Here is a 14,339-nt window from a genome sequence, read left to right on the forward strand (position 1 = left end):
CAATGCACCTGTGCTACAAACAGACTGGAACAATACCCTGGACTTTCCTCCATCATCTCCCCATCCCATTGCACTTTCCCCTCTATATCTTAACACTTCAATAAACACCCTTGGAAAAAAAAGAAGTTTGACGTATGTCATGTATATCAATTATGTATTCATTGAAACAGGTACAAACATTGCAATTCAACTGTACAGAAAATGAGCATAGATTAATGACCTGTAGTTGGCTGCAGTGATCACACCAGGAGTATATGTGAGGTCACCAACATCTGCAAAGCCAATTGGCAGAGGGAACAGTAAGTGGCATAGAAGTGGAAAATATCAGCATGCCAGGGACACAGAAATTCAAACAAATGTCATTGAAATGTGAAGTAACACTGTCCTACCTGTGTTTCATTGAAAGTATTGTCTGATCACAGATGTTCTGTTGTCTTCATCCTCATCCTCTGCTTCCTCATCCTCACTGTCCACAGGGTCCACTGCTGGCACACAGGCATCTAGAGCCTCCTCCACCTGCAGAAATGGGACATGGCGTCTCAGGGCCAGGTTATGCAACATGCAGCATGCCACCACTATCTGGCAGACCTTCTTGGGTGAGTAGCACAGGGATCCACCTGTCAGATGGAGGCACCGGAACCAGGCCTTCAGGAGGCCAAAGGTCCTTTCAATAATCCTTCTGGTTCGCCCATGGGCCTTATTATAAAGTTCTTCTGCCATTGTCCTGGCATTCCTCACAGGGTTCAGCAGCCATGATAGGTTGGGGTAACCAGAGTCACCTGAAATATTGAGGGGCAACATTTAGCCACACACTATCCCATATGGCCTACACCATACCCATACACCAACATCTACTGGGTGGGAACCAGGGCTCACCTATTAGCCACACCCTGTACCTCTGTAGTTGGCCCATCACGTTTGGGATGCTGCTATTCCTCAGGACAAAGGCATCATAACCAACCCAGGATACTTAGCACTGACGTGGGAGTTGTACTGGTCCGCAAGGCACACCGTCCGTACATTCATAGAGTGTAAACTCTTCCGATTTCTGAACACCTGTTCATTCTGGCAGAGGAGGAAAAATGCAATATGTATTCCATCAATCACCCCAGTTATGTTGGGGATATGTCCCATTGCATAGAACTCGGCCTTCACTCTGGCCAAATCTTCAACCTGGGGGAAAACAATGTAGCTGCACATGTGTTTAATCAGGGCAGACAACACTCTTGTCAGCACTATTAAGAACATTGGCTGTGACATTTCTGCTGCTAAGCCCACTGTCACTTGGAAAGAACCAGTTGCCAGGAAATGGAGCACTGATAGCACTTGCACAAGAGTGGGGATCCCAGTGGGGTGACGGATAGCAGATATCAGGCAAGGCTCCAATTGGGCATACAGCTCTGTGATTGTGGCCCTGTCAAGTCTATAGGTGAGGATAATGTGCCTGTCCTCCAGCATTGCCAAGTCCACCAGGAGTCTGTACACAGGGTTATGTCTCCATCTCCTATTCATCTGCAGCAGTAGGAATCTAAGGGACAAAAGAGTGAGGAGCCTGACACAAACTGAACAATGGAACTACAACAGAACTTTGCATCCTGTTAACTTGTAATGGGTCAATGTGATTTGTCCATTATGTCCTAATATCACCAGTGACACAGCATTTTTCCTGGGCCTGCCCCCCCCCACTGAAATGGCATCCGGCTATCCTGTGTGGTGGGACAGGTGGAAGTGAGGTAATTCCGCTGACATTGTGCGCCGTTGCGGGAGGCGGTCGGGAACCGCCGTCCAACTCCTCATTGGTTATAATTTGGCCCTATGGATTACAGTGGCCAATGGTAATCTACGCCGGCGGTGACGGTATGCACTGCCGCGGACGTGACCGCCATTTTATATCGGATTCCTCACTTGCTACCTGACCTTCCATAAGAGAGGAACTACATTGCATGTGCTGCTGTGACCTGTGTCTGGAACCTACCATGGCCCGTGTGACCGGGGAAAGGGCCCCAGCCTTCACATCGGAGGAGTTGCAGAGACTGGTGGATGGGGTCCTACCCCAGTACGGACTGCTGTATGGGCCTCCAGACCAACAGGTGAATACACTGTGGGTACGATGCATGTGGCATGGAGTGGTGTGTGTGTGTGAAGGCCTCGTATAAGAGGGGTGGGTGGATGTCCTCTGAACAGTGTACAGGTTGTGTGCTGGGCCATGTGTGTGTGAATGGTGATGGAAACGGGTATGGTGGGCCATATGGTTAACAGGCAGGACTGTTTGTCTAAATCTATTTTTCTGTGCGCATTGCCTCTGCAGGTCAGCGCCCATCAAAAGAAGAGTATATGGCATGCCATCGCCAAGGAGGTGCGGACCTGGGGGTCTATGGCAGGCAGAGACTGGAGGGGACAGTTCTGACACAGATACCTCCTCCGATGGAAGCTCCCTGCTGGTGGCGGACACTTCTGTGACCACCCCTGCTACAGGTACATCCGCCACCCCCGTACCACCACCGCCCTCCCAACAGCCCCTCAGCGAGTTGCCCGTGCCCGCTTACCCAGGAGGGTGGGCATCTCCTTTGCCCCAGGCACCTCAGGCCCTGCCAGAGTTAGCCCTGCTGCCCTGAGTGAGGAGGCCATTGACCTCCTGAGATCCATCTCTGTAGGGCAGTCAACCATTGTAAATGCCATACAGGGGCTGGCAGCGGGTATGGTGGGCCATATGTTTAACAGGCAGGACTGTTTGTCTAAATCTATTTTCCTGTGTGCATTGCCTCTGCAGGTCAGCGCCCATCAAAAGAATGGTATATGGCATGCCATCGCCAAGGAGGTGTGGACCCTGGGGGTCTATGGCAGGCGGAGCACCCACTGTCGCAAACGGTGGGAGGACCTGAAACGCTGGGCACGGAAGACGGCGGAGGCCCAGCTGCGGATGGCCTCCCAACGAGGAAGGGCAGCCCGTCGAACCATGACCCCCCCTGATGGCTCGCATACAGGCGGTGGCCTATCCAGAGCTGGATGGGCGCTTGAGGACATCACAGCAGCCACAAAGGGGTGAGTACAGTGCCCATCATTACAACTTACACATGGTAGGGTGGTATCCGGGTGGGGATGTGTGTCAGTGGGTGCCCCTAGGCCAGACCTGACATTGAAGCATAGGTCCCCTGGTGGCTAGGGTTCGGAAGAGAAAATCTCGCTACCTAGCTCGTTGGCATCCACTACTGGTCAGGGCTGCATGGGTCCCAGGTGTGCTGCATTTGGCAGTGTGTGCCCCTCCCCATGCCTTGGGCACTAACTATTTCTCTAGTAGTGCAATGACATATTGTGTAGGCCTGTTACCTGTGTGTGAGGGTGCTGTGTATGCCAACTGTGATGTTGGTGCAGCCATTGTCCAAGTGTATCCTTTGTCTCTCCCCCCTCCGTTTTTCTTTTGTCATCCTGTCCTTATGTGCATTAGCATCATCTGGCGGAGGAGCAGAGGCACCGGCGATGGAGGGGGCTGCATCTCACAGGATCCAGGAGGCAGAGTCCACTGAATCTGAGGGCACCAGCGGGACAGAGGGCGAGGGGAGCACCCTGGCGGAGACTGGAGGGGACAGTTCTGACACAGATACCTCCCCCGATGGAAGCTCCCTGGTGGTGGCGGACACTTCTGTGACCACCCCAGCTACAGGTACATCCGCCACCCCCGTACCACCACCGTCCTCCCAACAGCCCCTCAGCGAGTTGCCCGTGCCCGCTCACCCAGGAGAGTGGGCATCTCCTTCACCCCAGGCACCTCAGGCCCTGCCCCAGTTAGCCCTGAGTGAGGAGGCATTGGCCTCCTGAGATCCATCTCTGTAGGGAAGTCAACCATTGTAAATGCCATACATGGGCTGGCAGCCCAGATGCAACAATCTAATGCATTCCTGGATGGCATTCACACTGGATTGGCAGCCCGACAGAGATCGATTCAGGCTCTGGCCTCCTCTCTGATGGCAGCCATTTTCCCTGTTTCTACCCTCCCCCTCCAACTTTCACTGCCCCGTCCCATTCTCCTCAACCCCAACCCATCCCAAGCACACAGGCAGACGAGCATGCACACAAGGCACAAGACAACACCCAAGAGTGTCACAGGAAAACACAAGCACCAAACTTCATCCCACAGGCACTCACACGAACACCACCCAGTTGCAGACACACCAACATCCACTATTTCCACTGTCTCCCCCTCCTCCTCCACCCCCTCCCACCCAGTTCCGTCCACACTCACACCTGTATGCAGTACATCATCATCCACTACCAGCATCATCACCACACCAAGCAGAACACACACCTCACTGGCAGACACCTCCACAACAGCCATGCACATGTCCCATATGTCCTTTCCCACTGTGTCTGTCCCCCATTCCAAAAGTACACAAATGCAAGCACTCAGAAACCCAACAGCCATGCACCTCACAACAGCATACAGCCCATTCACCTGCACCCAAAAGCAGCAGACACCTCCAACAACCACTCCCTCATCCTCCACTCCCATTCCTTCTCCCACTTCCCGCACCAATGTCCCTAAAAAATTGTTCCTATCTACCATTGACCTCTTCCCTACCCCCCCGTCCTGCACGTATAGGCAGGGTAGGAAGAACCCAGCCAAGCACCTCAGCCACACAGTCCTCAGGCCCAGTCTTCACCACAGCCACCCGTGGTGGAAAGGGGTCCAGGCCACATGTCCTGAAGGTGAAGGAGCCTGCACCAGGCAGCCTCAAAGGAAAGGAGCCTGCCCCAGCTACCAGGAAGACCAAGGAGCCTGCACCAGCAGGCAAGGAGGGAAAGGATCCTGCCCCAGCAGCCAGGAAGACCAGCACCAGCAGGCAAGAAGGGAAAGGAGCCTGCCCCAGCAGCCCGGAAGTCCAAGGAGCCTGCTCCAGCAGGCAGGAAGACCAAGGGGCCTGGGCGGAGCCACCACCACCAACCATGGTTGTGCAGCCAACCGAGGTTGCAGGGGATGGGCAGGAGCCTCCCCGCACCAGCAGCACCACCACCACTGTGCAGCCGTCCGAGGTTGCAGGGGATGGGCAGGAGCCTCCGCCCACCAGCAGCACCACCACCATGGTGCAGCCTTCACTGCCGGAAGACGGTATGTAATCCTGCCTCCATGGGCTGCTGTGCCGCCTGCCCCCTCCAAAGGCAGTGGGTATGACACCCAGCTGAGAGACTGTGGCCCATCACTCCCCAGGATCAAGTACAGGGCAGGTTGCCTTCTCCAGAACCAGTGGTCTTGTAACATCTCCCGGCTGAGGTGCTCCTTAGGTGCCTGCCTATTTACCAACTGATGTCCCTGCAGTGTTCTCTCTGTGTTGAAGCAAGTGACATGTGTGGCCTTGGACTTTGGCCTGTGGCTATGTGGCCTACGAACATTGTGAACTGGGCTTTGTCCCTTTTTCTGTACATATGTATATATCTATTATCTTGCCTAACTTATTTTTCATACTGTGTTGATTTCATTACATTCACTTTTACGAAATCATTTTGTCCTTGGATTATTCAGCCGAGTGACAGGGTAAAATTGTTTTTAGAATGCATCTGGTTGTGTGTATGGTGTGTGTGGTGTGTGTGTCACTCTCGTTTTCCTCTCCCCCTCCCTTGTGTGCTAGGTGGCTGTACTCACCATCGTCTTCGCCAGCGTTGGTGTTCATGATGGAGCAGAACGTAGAAGATCATCAGGAAGACATGCAGTTCAGGTTCTATGGCGACGTGGTTCTTCCCTGTGTCTCCAATGGTGAGTCCTTTCCCTTCTGAGCTCTGTTTCCACCAGGCTGTTGATGTCGTTGGCACCGCCCCGGAAAAGCTGGCGGTTTGGCATGTCATACTATGGTGGGCGGAACATTGATGTCTGCTTGGCTGTAGGCGGCTTCCGCCGTGGTGGCTGTTGTTTCCACCCTGGCGGCAGGTGTGGTACATTGGCTGTCTTTCGGAGATCTTTCTGGCATGGTCATAATTTGGTGGTAGTTACTGCCAGCCTGTTGCCGGTATTACCACCACTTTATCACCGACTGCCAGAGTCGTAATGGAGGGCCTACATTTGTAAAAGGATGCTGTGCATGAGTGTGGAGAAGCAAAGGCTGTGCCTAGCGTGTAATGATACAAGATCTATATGGTTGAGAGATTAGACTGTGTGTCAAGAAAAAGGGTGTATTTGTTTTAGAGGGGGGTCAAGTGTGGTGGTTGCAGACTTAACTGAATTTGTATTTGAGGAGGGCACATGCCTTGAGGGATTAGGCAAATGAGAAAGTCCTTTTATGAATGGCCAAACTACACCTGGGTATTTTTAGGCAAAAGCTTGTGCGTGTATCTGGTATAGGAGTGTAGGCTGTGTGTGTGTAAAGAGGCACGGTATGTGCAAGGGAGCTTAGGCTGTGTGCGAAGAGACATGCCCATATGTGAGTATGCATTACGTAATTAGGTGTGTCAAGAGATATAAGTTGAGTGTGTATGAGTGTTTACTTGAGGTGAGAGGGCGCACAAGGACGATACTGTTTTGTCATTTATTGAGTGTGAAGTGGAAGTATGTCACATTAGAGATAGCTCACACAGTGATCATTAACTGCTGCCCGGGGACCTTTGCCATTCAGTGGCACAGCAAAGGTGCCACGGGCCACAATATAAGCCAGGAAAAGGGCATCCTTTCACAGAATAGTAATAAAAGACAGTCAAGATTGGGAAGGATAGCTTACGCCCCTGTACCACTGCACCTATCGCACTAATGATGGCTACACCCCTGCTACCACCAGATTCCTATCGCACCTTACCTGTTGCCTCGGAAAGAGTAAGTGTGTCCCGTGAGCTTCCACCTGAAAGCAGTGTTGATGCGGTCATAGGGGATGCCCTGCACATAGCTAGTAAGAGGCTGCGGGTATCCAGGCTCGAGGATGGCCTCACAGAACACCCAGTACTTATTGCCTATAAGGAAAAAAATACTGGATCAACAGTAACCTATTGCTGTGCATCAGGAAAACACAACCGGCCAAAGACGAAAGCAGCAGAGCAGATAAAGGCAGAGATGCCTAAGACAAGAGCTAGAGAGGCAGATGAAATGGAAGGAAGGGTTTCACTCTCACAGGGAAGAGGATAAATGTTTCAGTTACTTACCTTTCACCTACTTTACTACAAATCTCGTATCGCTATTGTTTAAGTGACATGGTCCTTTACAGGACCACAATGGGCGTTTGTATTCAATCATCTTCTTGAGACTATATCCTAATCAATTACAGGCTCGAAGATGAGGCTGCCAAGGCGGGAATAAGGGAAATAAGTAGCAGGGCGGGAAAAGGAACCAAAGTAATGAGGCTGAAGGTTACCAGTAAATAATAGAAACATTTCCCCATCATCCCAAGCCTTGACCTAATCCTTACTTGCTTGAGGATGTACGTGGGTAGGAAGGAAAAAACAACACACAAAAACGTCTGAGGTGGAACTCCAGAAACTTTAATGCACTCAGTCAGAAGATGAAAGATCCAGTGAAGAACTGAGGCTTGTAGTTTCACTGATAGAAACTGATACCAAAATCTGCCTCTTTTACCCTTCCAGTCATATTTAGCAGGTAGCAGAAAACACATGGGAGGAAGTCGCCCAAGTTGGTGCCCTACAAATGCTTTAGTGTGGCCCCCTCCTTCCAGCTGTCATCCAGGCCTTACAAGTACCCCTGGTGGATCTGCATATAGCAAGAAAGTGCTCAACATTCCTTCTCCTGAGGCAAGCTGATACCCACCTTAATCCATCACATTAATGTGAAGGTTGAAGATTGCAAGCTCCTTGTAGCAACACAAATGATAGACAGGGTGTAGCTGACATATGAATGCAGATGAATTGCAGTAACCACCAACTAACCTGGCTTCTTCCTCCAAATGAGGTTCTGTTTTAGACACAGCATAAGGAAAAGGAACGAGAAACATCACCTGTTCTCTGTAGAAGGAAGATAACCTTAGGGTTGAATTTAATATTTATTCTAAGAACTATCTTACCCAAACTCTCCCAGTTACCTCGTCTCAGTGATGGCAATCACAGATATATTTCAAATGTAAGGAACTAAACCAGTATTTTCTATAGGGACACAATTGGAGGACCCTGAAAGAAAGACAATCACAGAGAAAGGTCCCAAGGGAACAGCAAAAGTACGAGATACAGGACATTTCAAAGAAACCCCCCCAGCAGCTTTTATTTTGCTAAATAAAACACCTGCTATTCACAAGATCACCTGGAACCCACATCATAACTGCCAAAAGACCTCACAAGATCACCTGGAATAGACATCATAACTGCCAAAAGAGCCAAGTCAAAAACCTTCTGAAGAAACTGCATGGGCAGACCTGCATCACATTTCCGTGCAACCAGAATCCACCTGAGACACCACCTCTAAACAGTAGTAGATGGAAAAGGCCACAGAGTCGGAGAGACCTTACCACTGGAGCTCTGCCTCCTAATGTCCATGCTGTGAGCCTGATAGACTGGTATCTTATAAATGGAGGAGACCAACATCTTAAAGGGAAGGGAACTGGTGATATCCATTCTATAGCTACAGACTGATGTTGCAACAGAGAAAGCACCACTTTCTGAGCCATAATGGCAGGGCCACAATGACATGATAAGATTCCTTGTAGATCCGAGCAAGAATTCTTGGAATCTGATAAAATAGAAAACCATAGAGTAGGCCTGGAGGCCAGGGGATTAGGGGAGCATTTGCCCTCAATGTGCCCTCAACCTCAAAGCAAGAGAAAAACATGGGAGAATATTATCTAGTTCCACAAACAGGTCAACTGAGAAAAAATTGAACCAATTTCCAATTTTCCTGAAGAGTGCCAATGCTGAGAGGATGGGAACACCTGACATGGCCTTGCTCATTTTGGAATTACCCCCCAGGTGAAAGTGCACAAACATGAGCAATAACGGTTTGTGAAAAGTCAGCTGGTTCAACACTGATGACTCCATTCCTCCCTGCTTTCGTGATGATACTGCCTGTCCCAACTTTAGCCTTCATTCTGGAGTAAAGACAGCCAGTACCCACCGTAACGCCCCTAGTTCACTCCAGTTGGAAGAGGAATTGCACTTGACTAACATTAAATGCTACTAGCAGGCCTGCAGCACTGATTGCGCCACCCACAGAAGTAGCCTTTCAAACTTGTCTCAGACCTGCCACTGTAGTGCCTGCATGCACACTTTACTAACACATTGACCTGGCATTTCAAACTTCTTGTCAAGGCCCAAAGTCCCTTTTTACTACACCTCAGTCACCCCTAAGGTAGGCCCTAGGTATCCCTATGGGCAGGGTGCTGTGTATGTAAAAGGCAGGACATACACATTTATGTTTTACATGTCCTCATAGTGACAAACAGCCAATTTCGTTTTTCACTACTGTGATGGATTCTCCTCTCATAGATTAGCATTGGGAATTCCCTTGTGCATTTTTAAGTGGTAATTTTAGAGTACTGGTGTAGGTGGATTTTACATTACTTTTTTAAAAACGCCTCTTTTAAAAAGTGGGCATTTCTCTGTACTTATAACTCTAGTGTTTTCCAGCCTGACTACAGTCCACGTCAAAAGCAGAGTGACAGCTACACTTTGTCCATACTTTCCAGACAGCCACAACACAGGAGGGGCTAGGTGTGACAAGAGAGGAACCCGCATACTGATAGTCATCCTGGGCAGGGGAGAGGGAGGGTCTTTCACACCTTACAAGTCAATAGGCCGTGTTTTGCCCTCACACAACTGGCTGATTACCCACTACTGATGTCTGAAGACAGGGCTGGATTGGAAGGGGGTTTTGTTTCACTTGAAAGGGTACCTTTAAGGCCACCCCTAAACAAAGACATTTTGAGGTTAAGTGCAGGGGCTGTGACCCCATTATGGCAGAGCACGTTTGGAACTGGAACTGTACTTCTGTCAGAGGGACTGCTGAGCTGCACAAAGGACTCATCTGGACTGCTGAGTCTCTTTTGTGGAGTATTTATTGTGTCACTGGTGTGACTGTGTTGCGCAAACGCTTTACACATAACCTCAGGATATAAGCCTGACTGCTCTGTGCCAAGCTACCAGGGGGTGAGCACAGGTTATCTATGGTGTGTAACTGACTTGCCCTACCTAGATTGGTGGGTTCTGCCTGACTTAGGTGCATACTCTAGCCAACCAGAAACCCCATTTCTGACAGCAGGTAATTCAGACACTCGAGGATGGCACAGTCAGCACAGCAGATGGCCCTTGACCGAGGATCAGGGAAGTGCTTACCTCATACACCCTAATGGCATTGAACTGGTATGGCCCTGTCCTGGATGCTGTCTCACACCTCCTGGAAACATGGCTTAAAATAAAGATGCTTTGCCCTCTCTGTGGGCTTGGAGCAATTGATAAAAGTCTCAGATTTTAAAGTACTTTCTCAAGATGATCGCCGAAGAATTTCTGTCCCTCATTTGACCTTTGTAAGAGAGGCCTTCTGAGTTCTAATACTCCCCATCCAGTGCCACTGGTGAATACGTCGATGGGAAGACACAATTGCTCCTATGGCCAAAACAGAAGCACTTCGATTTTCAAGTTTAATATCAGAGAAAGGTAGCATAAATATTCACATTTGCCAAAATCTCATCACATTTCTCCTTGTCTGCATAGCAGAAGAAAGAGACTGAAGGTATTTGCAGTTTTATGAGATGCATGACCTTTATATGTGTGACAACACTGAGCTAGGCTCATGACATAGTAGACCCTCTTCAGCACTGCAAAATCACCTTCTTGTCAACCAGATCCAACAGCCACATCCTATGTTCCCAACAAAGTGTGTGATTGCCAATTACTTTATAATGTATATGTAGCTGATCTCACTGGTTCCATATGTGGAAGTAAGATTTTTCATCCAAAGATGCACGATGAGCCTATCTCCACTTTTCTTACTCAGATGGAGGTCCGGGGGGGGTGGGGGGGAAGGGGGATTGCCGAGGTACGAGGTCTCCCCCCAGGATATTTGGGGAGGTGGTATGGCCCACGGGCTTCATTTGGGCGCTTTTTGGGCTATGGAGGGAAGTATTTAATGCAGCCATTTTAGGGAATCCCCACCATTTTGGGAAAGTGACACAGTGGCCGGGTTAGTTAGAGCAGCTTTTTTGCCTTTTGAGTCAGAGTTGGTTGGGGCCTAGGTTTGGGCGTAGTAGGTGACATCGGGGCTTTATAGTGGTGCTCTAAAGGGCAGGACAGTGATACTTGGGTTGGGAGTAGCATGCCGGCAGTAGTGAGTTTGGGGGTGAAGTCTCGTGGGCTTACTGGCAGTGCGTCTAGGAGTTTCTGTAGGCGGCAGGTTTCCTTAGATGGCAGGATGGTGTCCGATGAGAAGGTCCAGGCGGCGCTTCATCTGTTGAGGGAGGCCGGCCGACTGGATATTGTCCACAAGGGGGGTTTGGGCCCCCTGCGGCCCACCCGACGAGTGGCGAGCAGGGTGGCAGTGGCCGTTCTGGCCTGTTCACCCCTGAAGCGCGGGCATGCGGTGAAGTCAACGGTGAGTCTGAGGGGAGGGGGGAGGGGCCGGGGGAAAGGGGCAGGGAGGTAATTTACCTACCAGCCCCTCGGGCATAACCGCATCATCGAAGACACGGAGGGCAGGGCTCCGAGCCAGAGGGAGGGGCTCGGAGCCTCTCAGATTAAAAAGGGCAGGGTGGGTGGGCAGGCTGGGGCCAGGCTCCCGAAGCGCACAGAGTGCTCAAACTGTGCCACTTCTTCTCAAGGGGAGGGAGGCGGGAGGTCCCCGGAAGTGCGGGAGCTGTTAGGCGTGGGAGGGGAACCAGGAGCCAATGAGCTCCAAGCAGGGGTAGGGGAAAGAGACAAGTCAGCGCGCAGGGGCACTGGGAAGGGGAGGATTGTCTGGATGATGTCATGGGGGGTCCTGAGAGGGTATTGGGGGTTCCTGCCGAGGGGGAGGTTGCAGGAGAGAGTTCTGCTTCTCAGCTAGGGGATTTCCTATGGGAGTGGAGTGAGGGTGAGGAAGGGGGCGAGTTGGGGGTTGAGGAAGATGGCATCACCTTGAAGGTGTGCCCTCCCCGGCGTACTTACGGCTGGGGCAACCCATGGAGGAGCAGGCAGTTGGCAGGGAAGGTCAGCAATTTGGGGAGGGAGGCTATCTGGAGTGGGTGGAGGAGGAGGGAGGGGTGGGGATGGGAGTCGCTGCGCAATGCAGGGGAGGTAGTGGCAGTTCAGGCACTGGTCTTACCGGCACTCCGGGCATTTTCTGGCAGGGTAGCAAGATGCTACGGCGTGACCTGGGCAGGTCATGGGCGGCCCGGAGACCCCTGGAGGAAGAGAATGCGGGGCCCCGAGCGGCCAGCTGGATGGTGTTGTGAAGGGAGGCAGCAGATGGGGGTTCCATGGCTATGGTAGTTCTCAGTGCGGCGCGGGCGGAGTGGGTATTGTGCCCCCCCGACCTAGCCTGCCACTTAAAGAACAGTTGGACAGATCAAGGGGTAAGATGGTTTCACACCCTGGGGGCACAGCAATGGAAGACCAGGCAAGGGATTCGAGAAGCGCCCTGCCTGGTGAGCTTGTGGAGTTGGCTGACGAACTGGATTATGACGAGGACAGTGTGGAAGAAGGGGAGCTGAGGGAGGAGCAGGAGGATGACTGGTGATGCACCGGGGGGTGTCTAAAGATGTGTCTCAGTCAGTTCAGGCAGCAACATCGGAGAACAGAGGAGCTCTACAGGCGCAGCGGATGGCTCGGGAGTGGCCCCTGTCTCTGGCGCCAGGTAAGAGGGGCACTGCCGCCCTTAATACAGCAGTTTCAGTAGCTGTGGAGGCGAAGGTGGACATGGTAAAAGAGCGACTGCACAAAGGGGTTTACGTTGCGGATGTCGGTGTCGGGCCGGATGAGGTCGGGGACAAACAGGGTTCTGGTTCTTCCCGGGAGGGCGGGGAGCAGAAGATGGACTTGGGTACGGTAAAAAGGGGTGATAAAGCCAAAAAACTGCCATATAGGGGCACGGCAAAACCATTAGGGGCGCATTTAATGCTAGCCACTAAAGAAAAGATTTGGAAAGGTGAGTACGTAGAGATGCTAAAGCTGCTACATAGGGAAGTACGGTCCAAGGAGGGTTCCAAGGAGGACAAGTATGAGCTGGCTAAGCGGCCGAGGGTGCTTCTCAATATTGAGAATTGGACGGCTGCCTTTTTAATATACGCCATGGTTTATTGTGAGCGTTTCCCGGAGAGGGTGGTAGCACTCCTGAAATATATGGACATTATACGGAAGGCTCAATTGAATTACGGGGGATACGCCTGGGTTCAATATGACGAGGAATTCCGGGCAAGGATGGCAGCTGATGAGGAGGTACAATGGGGGAAGATTGACGCAGACCTGTGGCAACACACAATGGGCCCATCTAAATTCGGTAAAACAGTCTTCACAGCTAGAGGGCTGCCCATTACCTATCGGCCCTTTCCAGAGCGTCCCACTCAGGGTGGGGCAGGAGCAAATGCAAAAGGAGTCTCAGGATCATGAGGGACTGGGTTTGCTAAGTCAGGGGCATGTTGGGAATATAACAAGGGTTTGTGCACCCGTGAATATTGCAAGTTCAGACATGAGTGTTCACGTTGCGCGGGACGACATGCACTCGTTCACTGTTACGCCTCTGTGAACCAAGGTGCTCAAGGGTCAGGAGAGGGTCAGTCTTCAGGGGGAAGCAGCTCAGGAAGTCAAGGTATCAGCAAATACAGAAGCGGACAGGGTTCTATGGGAAAAAGCTCGTACTCCGGTTAAGCTGGACAGGTTACGAGTTTGGCTGGAACGGTATGATGACAGGGTGGCCGCACATGTGTTGTTACAAGGTATTTCAGAGGGTTTTCAACTGGCTTATACGGGGCCGCGGATGCGGCAGTCGGCTGACTAAAATCAGTGAAAGGGAAGGAGGCAATTGTACAGCAGAAGCTAGACAAAGAAGTGGCGGAGGGACATACGGAGGGTCCTTTTCAGTCTGACAGCTAGAGATTCTTACTGTGTCTCCCATTGGGGTGGTTCCCAAAAAAGAGCCCGGCCAATTCCGGCTCATTCACCATTTGTCTTGGCCAGAGGGGTCCTCTGTAAACGATTTCATACCAGAAGAAATGACAAAGGTGTCATACGCATCAGTGGACGTGGCTATTGACATGGTGGAGGCGTTTGGGAAAGGAGCGTTGATGGCCAAGACGGATATAAAGTCTGCCTTTCGGCTCTTACTGGTCAGTCCCAGCGATTTTGAACTGTTGGGCATTCAATTTCAGGGCAGCTGGTATGTTAACAAAGCCCTCCCTAAGTGATGTTCTATTTCATGCTCCTTATTTGATTGTTTTAGCACTAGTTTACAATGGATT

At 51.1% G+C, this 14,339-nt stretch overlaps 1 pseudogene; it reads right to left on the minus strand.

The window, feature by feature from the left end:
• Nucleotides 1-14,339, minus strand: part of LOC138267143 (matrix metalloproteinase-15-like) — a 120,956-nt pseudogene that overhangs the window by 87,301 nt on the left and 19,316 nt on the right.

Source organism: Pleurodeles waltl, chromosome 12 (assembly GCF_031143425.1).
Source record: "Pleurodeles waltl isolate 20211129_DDA chromosome 12, aPleWal1.hap1.20221129, whole genome shotgun sequence".
NCBI classification, from domain to species: Eukaryota; Metazoa; Chordata; class Amphibia; order Caudata; family Salamandridae; genus Pleurodeles; species Pleurodeles waltl.